This window comes from Orycteropus afer, unplaced genomic scaffold, assembly GCF_000298275.1.
Source record: "Orycteropus afer afer isolate SDZICR_OR568_19922 unplaced genomic scaffold, OryAfe1.0 scaffold00161, whole genome shotgun sequence".
Taxonomy (NCBI): domain Eukaryota; kingdom Metazoa; phylum Chordata; class Mammalia; order Tubulidentata; family Orycteropodidae; genus Orycteropus; species Orycteropus afer.
Window position 1 is genome coordinate 7644210 of NW_006921748.1, and position 19960 is coordinate 7664169.

Sequence of the window (19960 nt, forward strand, 5' to 3'; positions counted from 1 at the left end):
TCCATTTCAGGAGATGGCATATGATCAAGAACCAATAATACTGAAGGATGAAGTTGAAGCTGTACTGAAGTAAGTGTTGAAGAACAAGGCTCCAGGAATTGCTAGAATATCCATTGAGAGGTTTCAACAAATAGATGTCCCTCTGCAGGCACTCACTCGGCTCTGCCAGGAGATTTGGAAGACAGCTACCTGGCCAACTGATTGGAAGAAATCCATATTCGTCTCCATTCCAAAGAAAGGTGATCCTACAGAACATGGAAATTATCAAACAATATCAGTAACATCACATGCAAATAAAATCTAACTGAAGATAATTCAAAAATGGTTGCAGCAGTGTATTGACAGGGAACTTTCAGAAATGCAAGCTGGATTCAGAAGCAGACGTGGAATGAGGAATATCATTGCTAATGTCAGATGGATCTTGGCTCAAAGCAAAGAATACCAGAAAGATGTTTACTTGTGTTTTATTGGCTTTGCAAAAGCGTTCGACTGTATAGATCATAACAAATTATGGATAACATTGACAGGAATGAGAATTGCAGAATATTTAATTGTACTCATGAAGAACCTGTATATAGACCAGGAGGCTGTCATTTGAACAGAACAAGGGGATGCTAAAAACCAAAAACACTGCATGGTGTTTTTGGTTTTTAGAAGGGAATGTGTCAAGGTTGTATCTTTTCACCATACTTACTCAATCTGTATGCTGAGCAAATAATCCTAGAAGCTGGACTATATGAAGAAAAATGTGGCATCAGGATTGGAGGAAGACTCATTAGCAATCTCTGATATGCTGACAGCACAACTTTGCTTGCTGAAAGTGAGGATGACAAGAAGCACTTGCTGATGAAGATTGAAGAATACGGTCTTGCAGTATGGATTACACCTCAATATAAAGAAAACAAAAATCCTCACAACTAGACCAATAAGCAGCATCATGATAAATGGAGAAAAGATTGACGTTATCAAAAACTTCATATTACTTGGTTCTATGATCAACACCAATAGAAGCAGCAGTCAAGATATCAGACAATGTACAACACTGGGCAAATTAGCTGAAAAAGACCTCTTTCAGGTACTGAAGAGTTAAGATTTCTCCTTGCCACATGCCATGATATTTTCAATCACCTCATATGTAGGGGGAGCTCTGGTAGCATAGCGCCTAAGGCACTTGACTGCAAACCAGAAGGCTGGGCGTTCACACCCACCAGCCACTCCTTGGAAGGAAGGTTGGGCAATCTACTTCCATAGTGATACCACCTCAGAAACCCAAGGAAGGGTCGCTATGAGTCGGGTCTGATTCGACAGCACATAACAACAAACAACAAACATATGCATGTGAGAGCTGAACAATGAATAAGGAAGCCCAAAGAAGAGTCATTGCTTTTGAGTAGTGGTGCTGGTGAAGAATGCTGAAAGTACCATGGACTACTAAAAGAACTAACATCTGTCCTGGAAGAAGTGCAGCCAGAATGCTACTTGGAAGTGAAAATGGCCAGACTTTGCCTCACCTACTTTGGTCATGTTGTAAGAAGGGACCATTCTCTGGAGAAGAATATCATGCTTGGTAAGGTGGAGGGTCAACGAAAGAGGGGAAGGCCCTCAATAAGATGGATTGACACATCAGCTCCAGTGATGGGCTCAGGTATAGCAAGGATTGTGGAGTTGGCATAGGACTGGGCAGTGTTTCATTCTGCTACATAGTGGCACTATGAGTCAGAGGTTACTTGATAGCATTTAATAACAACATAAATTGGTAAAAAAAAATTAACAAAAAAAGCTATGAGACTAAAATACATATTTTGTTTGTAACTTCATTAGTTGAAGCCATTGAAAACAAAAAGTCTTGTTGATTTAAAGGAATGCAACTGTATATTTTGATTACTTGCAACTGAAAATGATTCTGATAAATAAACCACAAAATTATTCTTTGAAAATAATGGATACCTCCCAGAGTCAACGGGCAGACTTGAGGACACCAAACACATGCACAAGAATGTTCTTAGCAGAAGTAAGAAGGCAGGAAGAGAAGGCACTGAGAGTTTTGGAGACCCAAGAAGAAAGAGCTCCTTAGATATACCAACAGATTATTTGGTTACATCACCTTCTTTCTTTCTATCTATAGGCAATTTATATGGTTTGGTTTGTTTTGCTTTGCTTTTTATTAATCTTTTTATGACCTTTGGGACATATATTGCCTACCAAAATTTTCAGTCTCTCAAGTTTCTTGGGAAATTGCTAACCAAGTTGCAGTACACACTACTGCCTGGTTTAGACCTATATAACTGTGTGAATCCGAAGAAATATGCATTACCCCACCAATCCTACCACCAGAGTTCAGTTGGGATATTTGTCCCACATAATAATATTAAAATCCATATTACCTCAAATATTTTTTCATTGATTTCAGTGTGCCTTACATTAATGAAAATAGACAGTATCAACAAAAAATTCAAAGTAGAAAATAATTTCTTAATGAAAATGTTAAACCATAATGTACACATAAACCATGTAAAGTCAACAACAATGAAAAGTTCTTGAAAAAATAGCTTAATTACTTGCCAAGAAATGAACATCTGCATAATCACTACCCAGATCAAGTGGGACCCACCAAAACTCCTTTTATGGCTCTCACGATGTCTTTCTCTTCTTTTCCCAAAGGTAATAATACTGATCTTAGCACTCTACTTTCATTTTGCTGGTTCTTACCTTTAATACCAATGGAATTATGTATCATATATTATTTTCGTCTGGCTTCTTTGGCTTACTGTTATATTTGCTAAGTGTATAACTGTAGTTTGTTCTCTGTCATTACAATATAGTATTCTGTTTTATAAAGATACCACTTTTTGTTTGTTTGTTTCCCTCAGAGTTGATGAACACTTGTGGTATTGCTATTTTTTTTTTCCCTCTTAAGAATACTTCTGCTAAGAATATTCTTGTGCATGTTTTGGTGTATATCACACTTCTATCAAGTACATATCTATTAACAGAATTCATGGGGTGTAGTATATGTATATTTTCAAGTCTGTAAAATGGTGCTAACATTTTCCCAAAGAGATTGTAACAAATTACAGACTTACCAAAAGCACATTGGAGTTTCTCTTTCTCCACAACCACAGAAGCATGTGATAATGTGAGTCCTTTTTCATTTAAGTCATTCTGGAGGATATATAGATGCATCTTATTGTGTGTTCAGCTACATTTCCCTAATTATTAATGTAATGGAGTATTATTTCACAGATTCACTGTATTTTTAATACACTTTTTGAGATATCCTTTTTTCGTGAACTACCTAATAAATATCTTGTCTACTGTGATGGTTAAAGTTATGTATCAACCTGGCTAGGTCATTATTCTCTGTCATTTGGCAGTTATGATGATGACTGGCAGTAGTGTGATGATGTAGTCCTCCCCTATTATGAGATCGGGTATAATGTAATCATGTCCATGATGCTGCTATGAAGAGCCAATCAGTTCAAGGGAGTTTCCTCCAGGGTGTGGCCTACATCCAGTGTATGTGCACATTTGGCAAAGCTCTCTGGCTTTTTGTTCAATCTGGATCCTGTAGCTGGCTTGTCATAATCTGACCTCCGGTTCTTTGGATTTGAGCCAGTGGTCTGCTACATTGCCTGCCAATCTTGGAATTTGTTAGCTTCATAGCCTGTGAGCCAGCAGCCTGCTGTCTCATGTGCTGATCATGGGTTCATCAGTCCCTGCAGCTAAGTGAGTCAGGAGAAGCCTCCAGCCTAATGTATGACCCATGGCCTTGGAACTTGCCACTCTCTATAATTGTGTAAGCCATTACCTTGTGATGAATAGCTCTACATATATACATACATAAGCTTCACTGGCTTTGTTTCTCTAGCGGACCCTGCCTGAGACACCTATGTTATTATTTGGTTGTCATTTTTCTTCCTTATTTGAATGAATATTTTGCATATTGCAGGTATAAGCTCTTTGTCTGCTCTACATATGGCAGATATATTCCTTTTAATAATTTTCCCTTCACTATCAATGATATCTTTTAATTAATACATTTTTAAATTTTAATATAGCCAAATTTGCAAATATTTAACTGTCAGTATTGTTTTCTTTGTCTTGATTAAGAAGATATCTCATATCCCAAAATAATGAATAAATCATGACCTATAGACTAAAGCTTTGTCTTTCACATATTCATCTTTAGGAGTCTTGGATTTTTTTGTCGATTGTTTGAGACGGATTGAGTGCTTATTTGTTTGCTTGTTTGTTTTAACTTGGTTATCCAATTGATAGCATAAAAACTTGTTCTGATTCCCTGTTCCTCTGGTACAATCAAATTGTTCCAATTTGGACAGTAAATCATGATTGCTCTTCAATAGATCAAGCAGCATTTATTTTAAAAAAATAAGCATTAACTCAATGTTCCATAGTAAGTTTTATGATTCAATTCTTGGAGTCTCTCCTCTATTCAGGAGCATAATTATCAATAATAGTATCAATTCCAAAATTTTTTACAATCTATATAATATCTGGTACATGCGTACCTCATTTTACTGTGCTTCACTTTATTGTACCTCACAGATAATAAGTTTTCTTAAAAACTGACGTTTTGTGGCAACACTGTCAAACAAGTCAATTGTGTCATTTTTTCCATCAGCATGTGCTCACTTCATGTGTCTGTGGCACACTTTGGAAATTCTCACAATATTTCAAACTTTTTCATAATACTAACTGCATACTTAACAGACTGCAGTATAGTGAAAACACAACTTTTATGTGCATAAAACAAAAAACCAAACTCATTGCTGTCAAGTTGGATCCAACTCATAGCGACCCCTCCTTGAGTTTCTAAGGTGGTACCACTACAGAAGAAGATTGCCCAATCTTCCTTCTGAGGAGTGGCTGGTGGGTTTGAACCACCAGTCTTCTGGTTAAATGAGGAAACCAAAAAAATATGTGTCACACTTATTATTGAGATACTCACCTTATTGCAGCTCTGGTAGCATAGTGCCTAAGGCACTTGACTGCTAACCAGAAGGCTGGCGGTTCAAATCCACCAGCCACTCTTCGGAAGGAAGGTTGGGCAATCTCCTTCTGTAATAATACTGACTCGCAAACCCAAGGAGAGGACGCTATGAGTCAGGGGCGACTAGACGGCACATAACAACAACAACACCTTATTGCAGTGCTCTGGAACTTAACTTGCAGTATCATCAAGATATACCTGTATAATAGATCAGTATTTTCTCTCACTTTTTTCTTCCTCAAGAGTGGCTGAGTTCTTTTCCTTCATTTTCATATAAATGTTCAATGCAGTTTATCAATTAAAAATATCTTGTTTTTATTTGGGATTCCATTGAATCTATAAATGCATTTGCATATTCTAACTCATGACTAATTTTTATCAATTTATTTAAATCGTCTGTATTTTTTCTAATTGGCACTTTATACTACTATGTAAAAATGTTTTCTTTGTCACTAGTTTTGTTAGCAAATATTTCATATATTTAATACTATTTAAATTGGCATTATGCGTTTAATTTCATCCAATGTTTATAGCTACTATGAAGAAATATAATTCATTATTATATGTTAACTTTACCAGTCAGCAACCTCCTTAAACTAAATTATTATTTCTATTAGATAATCTGCAGATTTTTTTGGATTTTCTATAACCATATTGTATGAAATCACTATAATTATTTTGTAATTCTTGCATTATTTATTTATTTTTATTATCATATTACATGGCCTAGGTCTTTCAGTACAATGTTAAATATAAAGTAATAGTGAGAATATTTGTCTCCTTCTCAATCTTATAGGAAAATATTTCGATATTTCACCATTAAGTATAATGTTTGTTGTAATTGTTTTTGTTACATAACTATTATAAGATTAAAGAGGTTCCCATCTAATCATAGTTTAATAAATATTTTATGATAAATAAGCATTAACTTTTATCAAATTCTTTTTCTTATTTATTAGATAACAATATTTGGTTAATGTAATGGATTACATTTACTAATGGCTGGGAGATCTCCATCTTTATAGAGGTTGCAAAGGGTAACAAGGCACCAAAGGAAATAAATAAGTAAGCAAGTAATTGGTTGTCCCAACTCCGGTGGTGTCAAACATAGAGAATGAGGTTTAATGGCATGGAGCATGACAGTAATCAGTCAGAACAGAGCAAACAGCAGGCATATCAGTATGGGAGGGTTGTTCCATTGCCTCTAAGTCTCACTGTGAGATTCAACCACCTCATATGATGATTATATGCACAAAAGGTTGCGTTGTAGTAGAGGAAATGAATGTCAAGAAGGGTCAAGCACCTTCTGAAGAAAGCAGCAAAAAAACTAGTCCTACTTCCCTGAGTAATAACTATTCGACTGGTATTCATGTTGTGATCTTCTTGACCTCCTTAACTGTCTAAAGACTACAGAAAAGACACAAGATTAGAGAATGGCTAGGCCTTATATTTTGGCATATGCAACAAAGACAAGAAAAGTGCTCAGAACAATGGATCACTGTTTCTTACACTCATGTTTTTTTGTTTGTTTGCTTGTATGCTTTGTTTAGTTTTACTTCAATCTGATAATTTCACTGCTTCTTTGTGAAGGATATTTAATTATTTAATGTAACTAGTGATATAAATGAATTTATATCTGATTCTTTTACTTCTATTTGACGCAACTGTTTCATTTATCTTATTTTTTTCACTACTTTTGGATAAATGAAATATTTTTAAGCCATTTTTTTCCTTTTTGAACTTGTATATTGAAATATACATATATATATATGTATATTTCAGTACTTTTCTGTTATCTGTTTTTCAGAGCAGATTTCACTGTTTTGAGATGCTTTTAGATTTTTTTTAATTGAGAAAAACAATTATATATATAATTTATATGTGATTTATTTTGCCTATGCAGTAAGTATACTTGATATATACTTACTATACTTACTTATACTTACTATACTTATTTAAAGGGAGCTCTGGTAGCATAGTGCCTAAAGCACTTGACTGCTAACCAGAAGGCTGGTAGTTCAAACCCACCAGCCACTCCTTGGAAGGAAGATGGGGCAATCTACTTCTGTAGTGATACTGCCTCAGAAACCCAATGAGGGGTCGCTATGAGTCAGGTCCGACTCGATGGCACATAACAACAACAACAACAGGGCCCCCCATGAGCTTAGACTTTTGTGTCCTTTTCCCATTCATTACCTCCAGGACCCTAGACTTTTATGTTCCTTCCTTTTACATATATCTCCCTAGAGATAATCATTATTTAACTTCAATCATTTTTTATTAATTTTTCCTGTTCTTTAAGTGTATATTAGTGAAATCATCTAACATATACTTTTATGTGTTGTTGTTTTTATTATTTGTTTACCTTAACATTTGTAATTAAAAAAAATTCTTTACAATATTGAATAGTATAAGTATTGGATCTCTATTGCATCCACAATCAACATCCATGGAAGCAGCAGTCAAGAAATCAAATGACTTACTTCATTGAGCAAATCTGCTGCAAAAGACCTCCTTAAAGCATCAAAAAACCCAAGAATTCACTTCAAAGACTAAGGTGAGCCTGCCCCAAGTATTTTCAGTCACCCCATACACATGCAAAAGCTGAACAGTGAATAAAGAAAGCTGTAGATGACTTAATGCCTTTGAATTACGGTGTCAGTGAAGAATATTGAATATACCGTGGATTACCAGATGAACAAACTAATCTGTCTGAAAAGAAGTACAGCCAGAATGCTTTTTAGAAGCAAAGATGTCAAGACTTCATCTTATGAACCTTGGATATGTTATCAGGAGGGACTCATTCCTGGGAAAGGACATGATGCTTGGTAAAATAGAGGGTTGGTGTAAAAGAGGATGACTCTTAATTCAATGGTTTGACACAGTGGCTGTAACAATACGCTCAAATACAAAAACTACTGTGAGGATGGCACAAGACTGGGTAGTGATTTGTTTTGTTATACATGGGGTCACTATGAGGGGAACTGACCGGACAACACTTAACAACAACAATACTCTCCTGTTGGTAGATGGTCAGTTGCTTTCAATTTTACACTATAAATATAGCTACTCTGATTATTTTTATACCACACCTTGTTTTTTCTTTTCTTTTCTTTTTTTTTTTTTTGTGGATGTTTGTCATCTTTTCTCTGGTGTATGCACCTACAAGTGAAATTGACAGTTCATAAGATTGGTATATAGTTTACCTTTAAGAGAAAAAAAACAACCAAACCCACTGCCATGGAATCAATTGTGACTAATAGCAACCCCCCATAGGGTTTCCAAGCCTGTAAATATTTATAGAAGTAGATTGCCTCATCTTTCCCCTGCTGAGTAGCTGGTGGGTTTGAACCACAACCTTCTGATTGGCAGCCAAATGCCTTACTCATTATGCCACCAGAGCTCTGTTAGCTTTGCTAGATATTGTCAAATAATTCCCCAAAGTTATTGTCCCAATGTACATTCCCACTAGCAGTTATTTACATCCCAACCTGCACTTTTTTTTTCATCTTTAAAATATTTACTCATTCTAAGGTATGTGTTATTATAGCTCATGATAACTAATGATGTTGAGTATCTTTTTAAATGCTTATTAGTCATTTTAACTTCGTATTTCCTTCAGCTCCTATTCAATAATCTTATATTTTTTTAATTGGTTCATTTGTATTTTTTGTCAGTTTACAGGAATTTAAAAATAAATGTATCATGGATATGTATCTGATATTAAGTGATACTTCACTTTTAAATAAAATTTTCTCTTTTGTTACCAGTGAATTTTAACATCTTTTCATGTTCTGGTGGCTTTCGATTTTTTTCTCTTCTGTAAATAGCTTATTTCAACCTTCAAGTTCTGCAGTCCGTTCCTTGGACACTTCCCTTGGTGCGATGACATCCTTTGTTCTCTGTGTCCTTTTGGCTGATGTTCTCTTGTCTTGTCTTCTCTAAGTGGTCAAGTCCTGTTTTTTTGGAATCCTCAGTATGAGTATAATTTCTTCTGAGGAGCCTTCTTTGACATACAGACAAAACATTCTTGATGGCAACGGTAGTGATAGAACTGTGCAGGTTGTGATGGAATAAACGAATTAGTACTGAAATTGTCAATGCCATTGGAAAAGGGGCCACACATCTTCCAAGAAAAACCTCACAGTATAGAGCTTCAGTTTATGTAGTCCCAGGCTCAAAAGTCCCATTTCACAGAAAGGTGAATGCTGTGCTGTGACTATTATCACCAGTGCAGGGGTGCTAGAGTGGATAACTGCCTCTCTCAGAAGGACCACATCCCTTCACTATGGTTAAGGAATTCCTTGGCTGAGGCTCCAGTTATTATGATGCTATCCCTGGTAATAGCTGCATAACAAAGGTAGTTCACTGATGCCCACTTAAGAGAATTACTGGTAAAAGAATAAAACATTTATAGAAATCAATTCTCTCTGCCTCCAAACCTCTCAATTATAACTGTAGCTGTTAAAGAAATTGCTGTTGCTGAATGAATAAAACAGATTCTAAACAGGGATTTTTGAAAGGCCTTCCATTCCGGTCACACTCTGATTACTGGAAAGACTCTCTATCACCCTCACTTCTTGGCACTTGAACTCTCCATGTTAAGCTTGATTGTGACAAGCAGACCAAAAGGTCAGAAATACAGGTAATGACAAGGCTGTCTGCCATTCAGTGGCTAAAATTTCTCTTCTTAAAGAGAAACCAGAACTACCATGGTGACAAAAGAAGAATCTTATATATGATTTTTGTGTACATAAGAAGAGAATTAATAGCTGCCCAATAAATTATGATGAAAATTTAATTGAATTGAACCATTATTTTAATTGAAATCTCTCCTGGATAGGGATCTGTACAAAGCATTCAAGATAGATCCTGTTTTCACAGAGCTGCAATTTAAAGGAACTGATAAAATGTGTAGTTGAAAAGTTAGTGGACAATATATAAATGCATATCCTAAGTACTAAGAGAGGAGCTCTGGCAGCATTGTGCCTAAAGCACTTGACTGCTAACCAGAAGGACAGCAGTTCAAACCCACTAGCCACTCCCCGGAAGGAAGATGGGGCAATCTACTTCTGTAGTGATACCATCTCGGAAACCCAAGGAGGGGTAGCTATGAGTCAGGTTCTACTCAACGGCACATAACAATAACAACAATGCAAATACTAAGAGGAGTCCCTAGGTGGTGCAAATGGTTAATTAACATGCTCATAACATGCTCAGCTGCTAATCAAAAGGTTGGAAATGTGAGTCCACTTAGAGGCACTCAGGGAACTCTGATGGCCTAGTGCCTAAGGCACCTGACTGCTAACCAGAAGGCTGGTGGTTCAAACCCACCAGCCACTCCTCAGAAGGAAGGTTGGGCAATCTACTTCCCTGGTGATATTGCCTCAGAAACCCAAGGAGGGGTCACTATGAGTCAGATCCAACTCCAGGGCAGTGAGTTTGGTTTGGTTTAAATGCTATACATCTTGATTATCTTTTTAATATAATGTATCCCAATACCTACCGTAGTACTCAGCCAATTGAAGATGCTCAGTAAACACAACATAGATGAATTCATGTGTAAAGTGACAAAGATTTGGCAGCAGATAAAGATGTCTTTCTGAGAACAATGATGATATGGGCCAGGGCACAAGCGTCACTATATGTGATCCAGGATGGCAAAGGCAACATCTTTTTCTTGATTTTCCCTACTCATCGCAGTATATTAAGGTAAAACACATACATAAGTATTAACATTTAAAGCACTAGCCCAAGTATCAGTCATTTTAAAAAAAATTTAATGCATGTTTAATCAATGTGTAATGAATGATAAAAGTAGCTCCCACTGATTAAGTACCTGCTCTGTCCCTAGTACTTCTGCTAAGTACTTTGTATATTTATGTTCTCATCACAAATTTGTGAAGAAGCTATACTGAAGTAATGGGCAATTACTTTTCAATTTACAACTCAAGGAAGTCTGGATAGATCTTCAGTTTAGGAAACACCAAAGCTGGCACATACTACATAGTTCAGAGACTAGTTATTAAAGAGTCAGATTGTTATTGTTGTTAGATGTTATCGAGTCATCTCTGACTCATAGTGGCCTCATGTATAACAGAGTGCAACACTGTCCAGTCCTGTGCCAGCTCCATGATCCTAGCTATACCTGAGCTCATTGTTGCAGCCATTGTGTCAATACACCTCATTGAGAGCCTTCCCCTTTTTCATTGACCCTCCACTTTACCAAGCATGATATCCTTCTCCAAGGAATGATCCTTTCTTACAACATGATGAAAATAGGTGAGATGAAGTCTGGCCATTCTTGCTTCCAAGGAGCATTCAGGGTGCACTTCTTCTGGGATAGATTTGTTAGTCCTTTTAGCAGTCCATGGTACTTCCAGCATTCTTCGCCAACACCACAACTCAAAAGCATCCACGCTTCTTTGGTTTTTCTTATTCATTGTCCAGCTCTCACATGCATATGAGGCAATTGAAAATACCATGGCTTGTGTCAAGTGCACAGATGGTTGTTGTTGTCGTTGTTATTTGCCGTCGAGTTGGACCTGACTCACAGCAACCCCTCCGTGGATTTCTGAGGCAGTATCACTACAGAAGTAGATTGCCCAACCTTCCTTCTGAGGAGTGGCTGGTGGGTTTGAACTGCCAGCCTTCTGGTTAGCAGTTAAGTGCCTTAGGCACTATGCTACCAGAGCTCCTGCACAGATGGTTAGTAGAGTAATTCAAATGTAAGTTTCAATCAGTATAGCATTCTACTGTATAAATTCTGGTGAGAATAAAATGTCCTTGATCAAACATCGAGGAAAAGTGTGGAGTTTATGAAAGTTCCAAGAATCAGGAAATTTGTAGGGGTACAGGCATTTATTCAAGTCTGACAGGAAAAATAGATACTATAAGCATGAGAGGCTTGTGTTCACAGGCTGGGAATACACTTCCTGGGGGATGAAGCTCCCAGTCAATACTAAAGTCAATCCGAGGAACTCACTTTCTTTAGAATTCCAGTGAGTTCTCAGGGACCAAAAATTCATCCTTAAAGCCACTTTCTGGAGGAATAAAATAGGAAGTATAAATCAAGGTTCTGTAGGAACTGAGTAAAAAGTTTAAAGCAAGACCAGTAACTAGGCCAACTGAAAAAAGAGAGAGAATTTCACTTTCTCTTTTCTTGGCCTAGACATAAAGGTGGAGCAAGTGTCCTGAAGAGTTGAGGCCTAAAAAATAAGGGTCAAACAGATCTTTATACACATATGGAAAACTTATCATCTCAGTGCCTACATTTTCATCCTCTTCTCTCATCACTCAAGGACGAGTCAGTTTCATCTTTGTCATTAATATATCTCAAAATATTGCATATGACTAAGTGTAGACCACAAACAAAAATACAAGAAACAAAAATGAAGAAATTAATGGATAAGGCAAACTTGGTTGAACATCTTCCAAAACATTCTAGCACTTATCTCAATGCTTCTACTAGTAGCTCTGTAATGCTGAGAAAAGTTCTTTAGCCCTCAGGCCTTCTATCTTCTAACGTATAAAGGTTAACCCTTCTATAATAGTTAGAACGTGGCAAATATTTTTCTAAGAGATTTACCAATAGTGTCTTAATGTTATTCTCCAAAGTCCTAGATATAAATGACATTATTATTCTTTTCACAGTAAACTGACACAAAGAGAGGATCAATCAATGGTCCAGATGACATATGTAGTGTTTTGTAGATTAGAGCATAAAATCCAGGTATGATCTTTACCATGCTGTAATTTTACTTTGTGCCTTAATTATTTATTCATTGGTGCCTAGAGCACTTATACACAACTTTTAGCCTATGTTAGTCTAGGTGGTCTCAGAAATAGATATCAAGACAGGACTAATTATGCAAGGATTTTATTGGAGGGAATACCTGGATGAGGGAAGATGCAGGGAGAGCCGAGAAAGTCTAGAAGAGTTATGAAACTATGTTGCAACTCTTATTCCAAGTGAAGGAGAGAGGGAGTGGGAATTCCTAGATGGTGATGTGGGCTAAGGAAGTTGCAGAAAAGCAATCAGGGAATACCAAAGCTGGCCATCAGGAGAATTGTATGTCTCCCAGGAGCAATCTTTTAGTGTCTGCACTAAATTGATCCCAGTTGATGGGGAACATTCCCTGGAAGGTGTTGCCTTAGCAGGGATGCAGCATGGATTCCAGAATACAGTAGTAGTTGGGGCCTTGAACAGTTTGAGTTCTACAAGGAAGGGAGATGAGTTCTCATGTCTGTCACATAGTTTAGTTACACAAAAGTGGTCAAAAACCAAAAACCCATTGCCATCAAGTTGATTCCGAATTACAGAAACCACAGACAGGGTCAGATCATGGGACAGAACAGACCTGTTCCAGAGGGTTTTCAAGGCTGTAAGACTTTATGGAGCAGACTGCCACATCCTTCTTCTGTAGAGTGTCTGGTGGGTTCAAACTGCTGACCTCTTGGTTAACAGCCAAATGCTTTAACCTCTGCTCTACCAGAGCTCCTATATGCAAGTGGTTACTATCTTTATATTGCTTCCGACGTATTAATCTTGTGACTATGAAACATAAGCAGTGGTGCTGAATAGTATTTCTTGATTATAACTTTGTCAGCTGTTACTTTATTATGTGACATATTTTATTAAAATGGAGTGTATTATTTAAGACAATAATTTGTAATAATTAATTGTTAGATTTCCATATTAGAACCATTCTTTGCACAGAATGGCAGGCAAGAACAGAGGTTCCCTGGACAAAAATCCTGTTTTCAAACTTTAAAGCACCCTTTTGCAATCATAGGGAAATTAGAGATTATTTGCCCCTAAATAGTCATTTTTGACAAAGGACTATGAACTAAGACTAAAAGGTTTCCCCGACATTACATGGTGAGCAGTTTTAAAAACAGAACAATAATCCCATGTCTGGCTTCATAGTCCAGAGGTCTTCATATACTATCGCATTGCCTCCCTTCCACGCCAATAGCTTCACTTTATCTCTCTGACACATGAGATACTGATTTCTGGATTAAAACCTATGCATCCCCCACTTTTTAGCAGAGCAGTCAAGCTCAACATCGTTAACCTTTCTCTTTCCCTGGCAAAGGCAGTGAGAGAGGGTAGCAGGCGATGAGGCCTTGGGTGCTGGAGAGATGCCAATACAATTATGCTCCTCCCGCTATCTGAGCTGGCAGCTGGGTCTAAGGTTGACAAGGAGGGTGGGTGAGACATCCCAGGTCACCAGACTGCACGAAGACCTCACTCATCTGCTAGTCAGCTGGTGCTTGCAACTTGACAATCAGCACAGCTAGTTCAGCCCATGACCCTTTCCAGGGGAGGAGAAAAACACTGACTTATTGGGAAGCCCCAGTCAGATGAGAGCTGCCCTCCTGTGTCCCGCATTCAGAGTGTGCCATCTGCCTGCCTCTCTTGATTATTATGAGGAGTATTCTGAAGATGATTAAATAGTGACAGAAAGACTGCCACTTTCATAATCGCTACTTCTGCCCTTTTGACAAGATGGCCATGGCTGCAGACGGATTCCTACAAAATCATAACATGCTTTTTCTTTCCCAAAATGTTGTATTTCATGGATATTTAGATTACACATCTTTTCTTTATATTTTAGTCCTACTAAAATCTGAATGACTTGTGTATTCCAAAACTCTGTTTTCACATACGAAACCAATGTCTCTGCCCCCAATGCAGAGTTGATGACAGATTCAAATCCAAGCAAGTACTAATCTTTGCTAAGAATTCTAACTTGTTCTGGAGCTAAGGAGAAATCAAACTGTATTATTTTTTTTGCACTTAATATGTGTAAAACCTAAAGAATATGTAAAAACACATGACAAAGGGGAAAAACATAAAGCAGAATATCATAAAGTATTAAGCTAAATATAAAGAAAAATGTATAGTAAGAAGTATTAATGATAATATTATCATACGACTTGCATGTATAGAAATCTTAGAAATGCCAAAGCTATTTCACTTAGGAGTGTATGTGTCAATAGAACTTCTAAACACAAGGAGAGAAAAATTATTATTTTTTCATTAAAGAGAAAAAAATGTTCTGAGAGAGAAATAATTTCATGCAATTTTGTACAACTATTATGCAGCAAACCTTGGACAAGAACTTTGGCTTTTTACTCTTATTCTAATAATGTGTGTCATGGGCAACCTAGAATTTTTACTGACTAGGATTATCAGAAAAAGGACTCTGGTGGCATAGTGGATAAGACATTTGGCTGCTAAGCAGAAGGTCAGTGGTTCAAAGCCACCAGCTGCTCTGTGGAAGGAAGACAGGACGATCTACTCCCATAAAGATTTATAGCCTCAGAAATCCAATGGGGGTCACTATGAATTGGAATCAACTCCATAGTAGTGAGTTTGTTTGGTAGAATTATCAGAATCTTTCACACAGACATTAGGTGTTGAGAAAGCAAAATTAATAAACAAATATTTACAGAACACTTCCGTGCTGGGTTCATACCTGTACTGAGGCACTGAGAGACATGAGCGAGAGAGAAGAACATACAGAGGATCTCCATAGGGCTTTACTGAGGTAACTCCCCACACAGGGTACATCCCAGTAAAGGTTAGACTCCTAGAGGTGGAGGGTTGATTACCTGTCCTAACTTCCAGATAGGCCAGATAACAAAGCTAATCCTTGAGAAATCCAGGATTCGGATAAAACATTTTAAAGGAAAAGAATCTTGAATTTCTTAGGATTCTAGTAAGAATCTAACTAAATTCCATGAAATAACTAGAAAAGGAAAAAAAAAGAGAGAAAATGTTTTCTTCTTAAGTTATATGTTTGCAGGAAGGATCTCAAAGCTACAAAATTCAGATATTCTATATGCTCGTATTCAATAAATCCTTCTTACAAGCGATGTGGCATTGATTGAATCTTAAATAGGTAAAAATTAGACAGAGTGCTAGTTAGCTATATGTATCAACTTGGACAGATTATATTGTCTAGTTATTTAGTCAAACTAAGCTAAGTGTTACTGTGAAAGGATTTTGTAAATGTGAGTAACATCAGCAATCAGCTGACTTTAAGTAAAAGAGATTATGTGTCATGAATTGAATTCTGTTTTCCAAAAATATATATTCAGGTCTTAACCCCAAATACTTGTGAATGTGACCTTGTTTAGAAATAGTGTTTGAAATTTATCTCAGTTAAGTAAACATGAGCTTAAGTAAACTTTAAAGAGGTCTTTTGCAGCAGATTTGCCCAAATGCAATAGGTGATCTGATTTCTTAACTTCTGCTTCCATGGATGTTGTGGGTTGATCCAAGTAGAATTAAATAATTGGTATTAATTTCTTCTCCATTTATCATAATGTCATTTGTTGGTCCAGTTTTGAGGATTTTCATTTTCTTCCCACTCAGGTGTAATCCATACTGAAAGATATACTTTGACCTTCATCAGTAAGAGCTTCAAGTCATCTTCATTTTTGGCAAGAAAGCAAGGTTATGTTATCTGCATATCACAAGTTGTTAATGAGTCTTCCTCTGATACTCTAATTCTTCATGTAAGTCACCATCTAGGATTATTTGTTCACCATACATATTGAATAAATAAGGTGAAAGGATAACCTTGCTATATACATTTTCCAATTCTGAACCATGCATGATTCCCTCCTTCTGTTTGAAATACTTGCCTTTGATTCACGTATGGGTTGGCACATGCGCACCATTAAGTGTTACTAAATCCCATTTTTCATAATATTATCTATAATTTGTTATGATTATTTTATCCATGTCTATCTGGTAGTGTAGTGCCTAAGGCATTTGGCTGCTAACCAGAAGCCTGGTGGTTCAAACCCACTCCTCAGGAGGAAGATTGGGCAATCTACTTCCATAGAGATACTGCCTTAGAAACCCAAGGAGGGGTCACTAAGAGTCGAATAGATTTTACAGCAGTGAAATCTACTTCTCTGGAAAACTGTGACTGATACGATGACTCTGTGGAGACAGGGAAAAAGTTATTAGAGTGAGAATCAAGAGCAAGGGCTACAGTACCATGAACTATTTACAGGATTTTAGGCAAACTAGGACCTCTTTAAACCAAAACAAAACCAACAGCCATTGAGTAAATTTTAACTCATAGTGAGGACAGAGTACAATTGCGTCATAGAGTTTCCAAGGCCTTAAATCTTTATGGAAGTGGGCTGCCTCATCTTTCCCACAGAGCGGCTGGTGGGCTCAAACCACCGACCTTTTGGTTGACAGCTAAATGCTTTAAAAACTGTGCCAGCAGAGCTCCATAGTATCTCTTTGGATATTAGTAAATGAGGGCAATGGAGAGATGTCTAAGAAATCTTTCAATTATAATGCTTTGTAATGTTATAGACAAAGTATAATTTCCAATTGAATAAATAAATATAAAAGAGCTTTGGATAGTGAAGTGCACTACATAGATGAGCATTATGAAAATCATCCCAAGAAATGCATTTACAGTATAGTGAAAGGAATAGGAATCTGGGACGAGATGGACCAGAAATGTCTTTACTTGCTAGCTTTGTTTGCTCTTTGGTCTCTGGTATTCAGCCTGCTTAACCATGGCATTGTTAATTTTCCCCACTTCCTGGCTTCCAAATGTGGGAGATTAATTTCATTGCCAAGACAAGTCTTGCCTGAGATAACCAGGTTATTGAGTTGGAGGGACTTTTTGGTAAATCCCCTTAACCTCAAAGATTATCAAGCCATTCTCAGACTATTTTGCTTTTTCAGGGGAAAAAAAAAAAAAAAAAGGAAACTCAAACATCTTGTTCATGTGACTATGTTTCTAGCCCTCCCACCTAGATCCTTGCCTACATTATTACCTCCTTCCTTATTTTCTCTATCTTGCTTGTTATTTCCATCATAATAGAGCAAGACTAACAATGCAGGCACACTGCCACCTCCCAATGCTGCCTGATGCTCCAATGGGCTGTGGATGTGTGCCCATGTTAAAGGACATTTAAATGATGTTTGTGTGCTGTGTAGTTAGGAAAACAACATTTCTGGGTTGGCTTCTTTCTTCTCCTAAGAGCTAGATATCATAATACAGAAAGATTTTTTGTTAATGGATATAAATAAATACAAGTGGCTCCAGCCTACCCCACAGACTCTCATTTGATTCCACTGGCTCATCCAGATTTGCATTGCCTCAGATCTAAGTGGGCACAATTATCACATTTCAAATAGGCTTGGGTTCTAATACCATAGAATTAAAAAAGAAAACAAAAGAGACAAAAAGAAAAAACAATTCAACTAGGATGATAAGGAGTAAATATTGGAATTGTGGGGAAGAGGCAAGAGGAGTCAATTTCTCCAATCGGAAAAATCAAAGAAAACTTTCTATGTCATAGATTACTGGCAGCTCTAGGGCAAAACAAAGGGTGTTCTTCACTTTAGTTTGAACTCTGGGCCAGTGTCAAAAACACAGATAGCAACAAGTTGTGAATATTTCACCAGCTGTCAAAATACTTTCAAGCAAGTTGGAGGTAGAGTAAGACAGGAGGGAGCAAATACCAGGAAAAACTTAGCGGCAGAGGCAAATGACCTGGAGAAGAGATGTGCATTTTAACAGAGGAATTCACACGAGAGTCTGAAAGAAAACAAAAGCATTGTGAATTCTAGGAGTTGTGAGAAGAACATATACTGAAACACATATTGTGCAAGGTGGAGGTGGGCAGAGAGAGGTAAAATAAGGTAGTAGGAAATGCTCAGAGTAGAACTGAGAAATGGTGAAATTCTTAGATAAAGATAGTGCCTAAGGCACTTGACTGCTAACCAGAAGGCTGGAGGTTCAAACCCACCAGCCACTCCTCAGAAGGAAGGTTGGGCAAACTACTTCCGTAGTGATACCACCTCAGAAACCCAAGGAGGGGTCGCTATGAGTCAGGTCTGACTTGACAGCACATAAGAACAACAACAACAACAAGATTTCAGATAACTGAAGGAGGAAGAATTTGATGGCTATGAGAGGAGTAACGTCAGCAGAACTTGATTTGGGAATAACGATGAGAAACTGAGTTGGGGTTATTGAGCGAAACACAGGCCTAAGAACACAGGGAAAGAAAGGCATTTGGGAAAAAGGTAAGTTACATGTTTTTGAGTGAAATATCCCATAAGGCGTGTATACAGAATATTGAGACAAGAGCTGGAAATACAAATTGAGTGTGAGGAGAGAGAAAGGCTGAAAATCTGATGACAAGAGAAGTGCAGGGACTGGAACTTAAAATTTGTATAGTTTGAGAGGAGTTAAAAAGTTCCAGATGAGATGTGATCAGTGTGGTAGAAAACGGAAATCAGAAACAGGTGAGTATTTCCTGGAGTGTGCACTCAACATTACAAATGTCGCAAAGGGTTCCAAGATGATGAGAATCAAAGAGTGCTGTTGGATTTGGTTATTAGGATAATAATAATTAGCAGAATAATTTCAAGAGAGAGAAAGGAAAAAGCAAAGTCCCACAGGGAGAATACATGAGAGATAATAAACCAGAGACTTAGAGTGTGACTAATCTTTAAAACAAAATTTAAGGTAAAAAGAAGAGCAAGGGGATGGTTATTTTGCAGCTTGAGAGGAAGGAGATGACAGATGAGGGGAAGGAGCAGGTGAGAAGAAAAAACTGAGGTATATCACAAGGGTCAATTCCAACCCTTAAGCCTCTGGTTATTTCTTTATAGAATTTTTTGAAAACAAAGTAGCTTATATATTCTACTAGGAGATATATATATATATATAGAGAGAGAGAGAGAGAGAGAGAGGAGCTCTGGTAGCATAGGGCTAAGGCACTTGACTGCTAACCAGAAGGCTGGCAGTTCAAACCCACCAGCCACTCCTCGGAAGGAAGATAGGGCAATCTACTTCGGTAGTGATACTGTCTCGGCAACCCAAGGAGGGGTCGCTATGAGTCGGGTCTGACTCGACGGCACATAACAACAACAACAACAACAAATATATA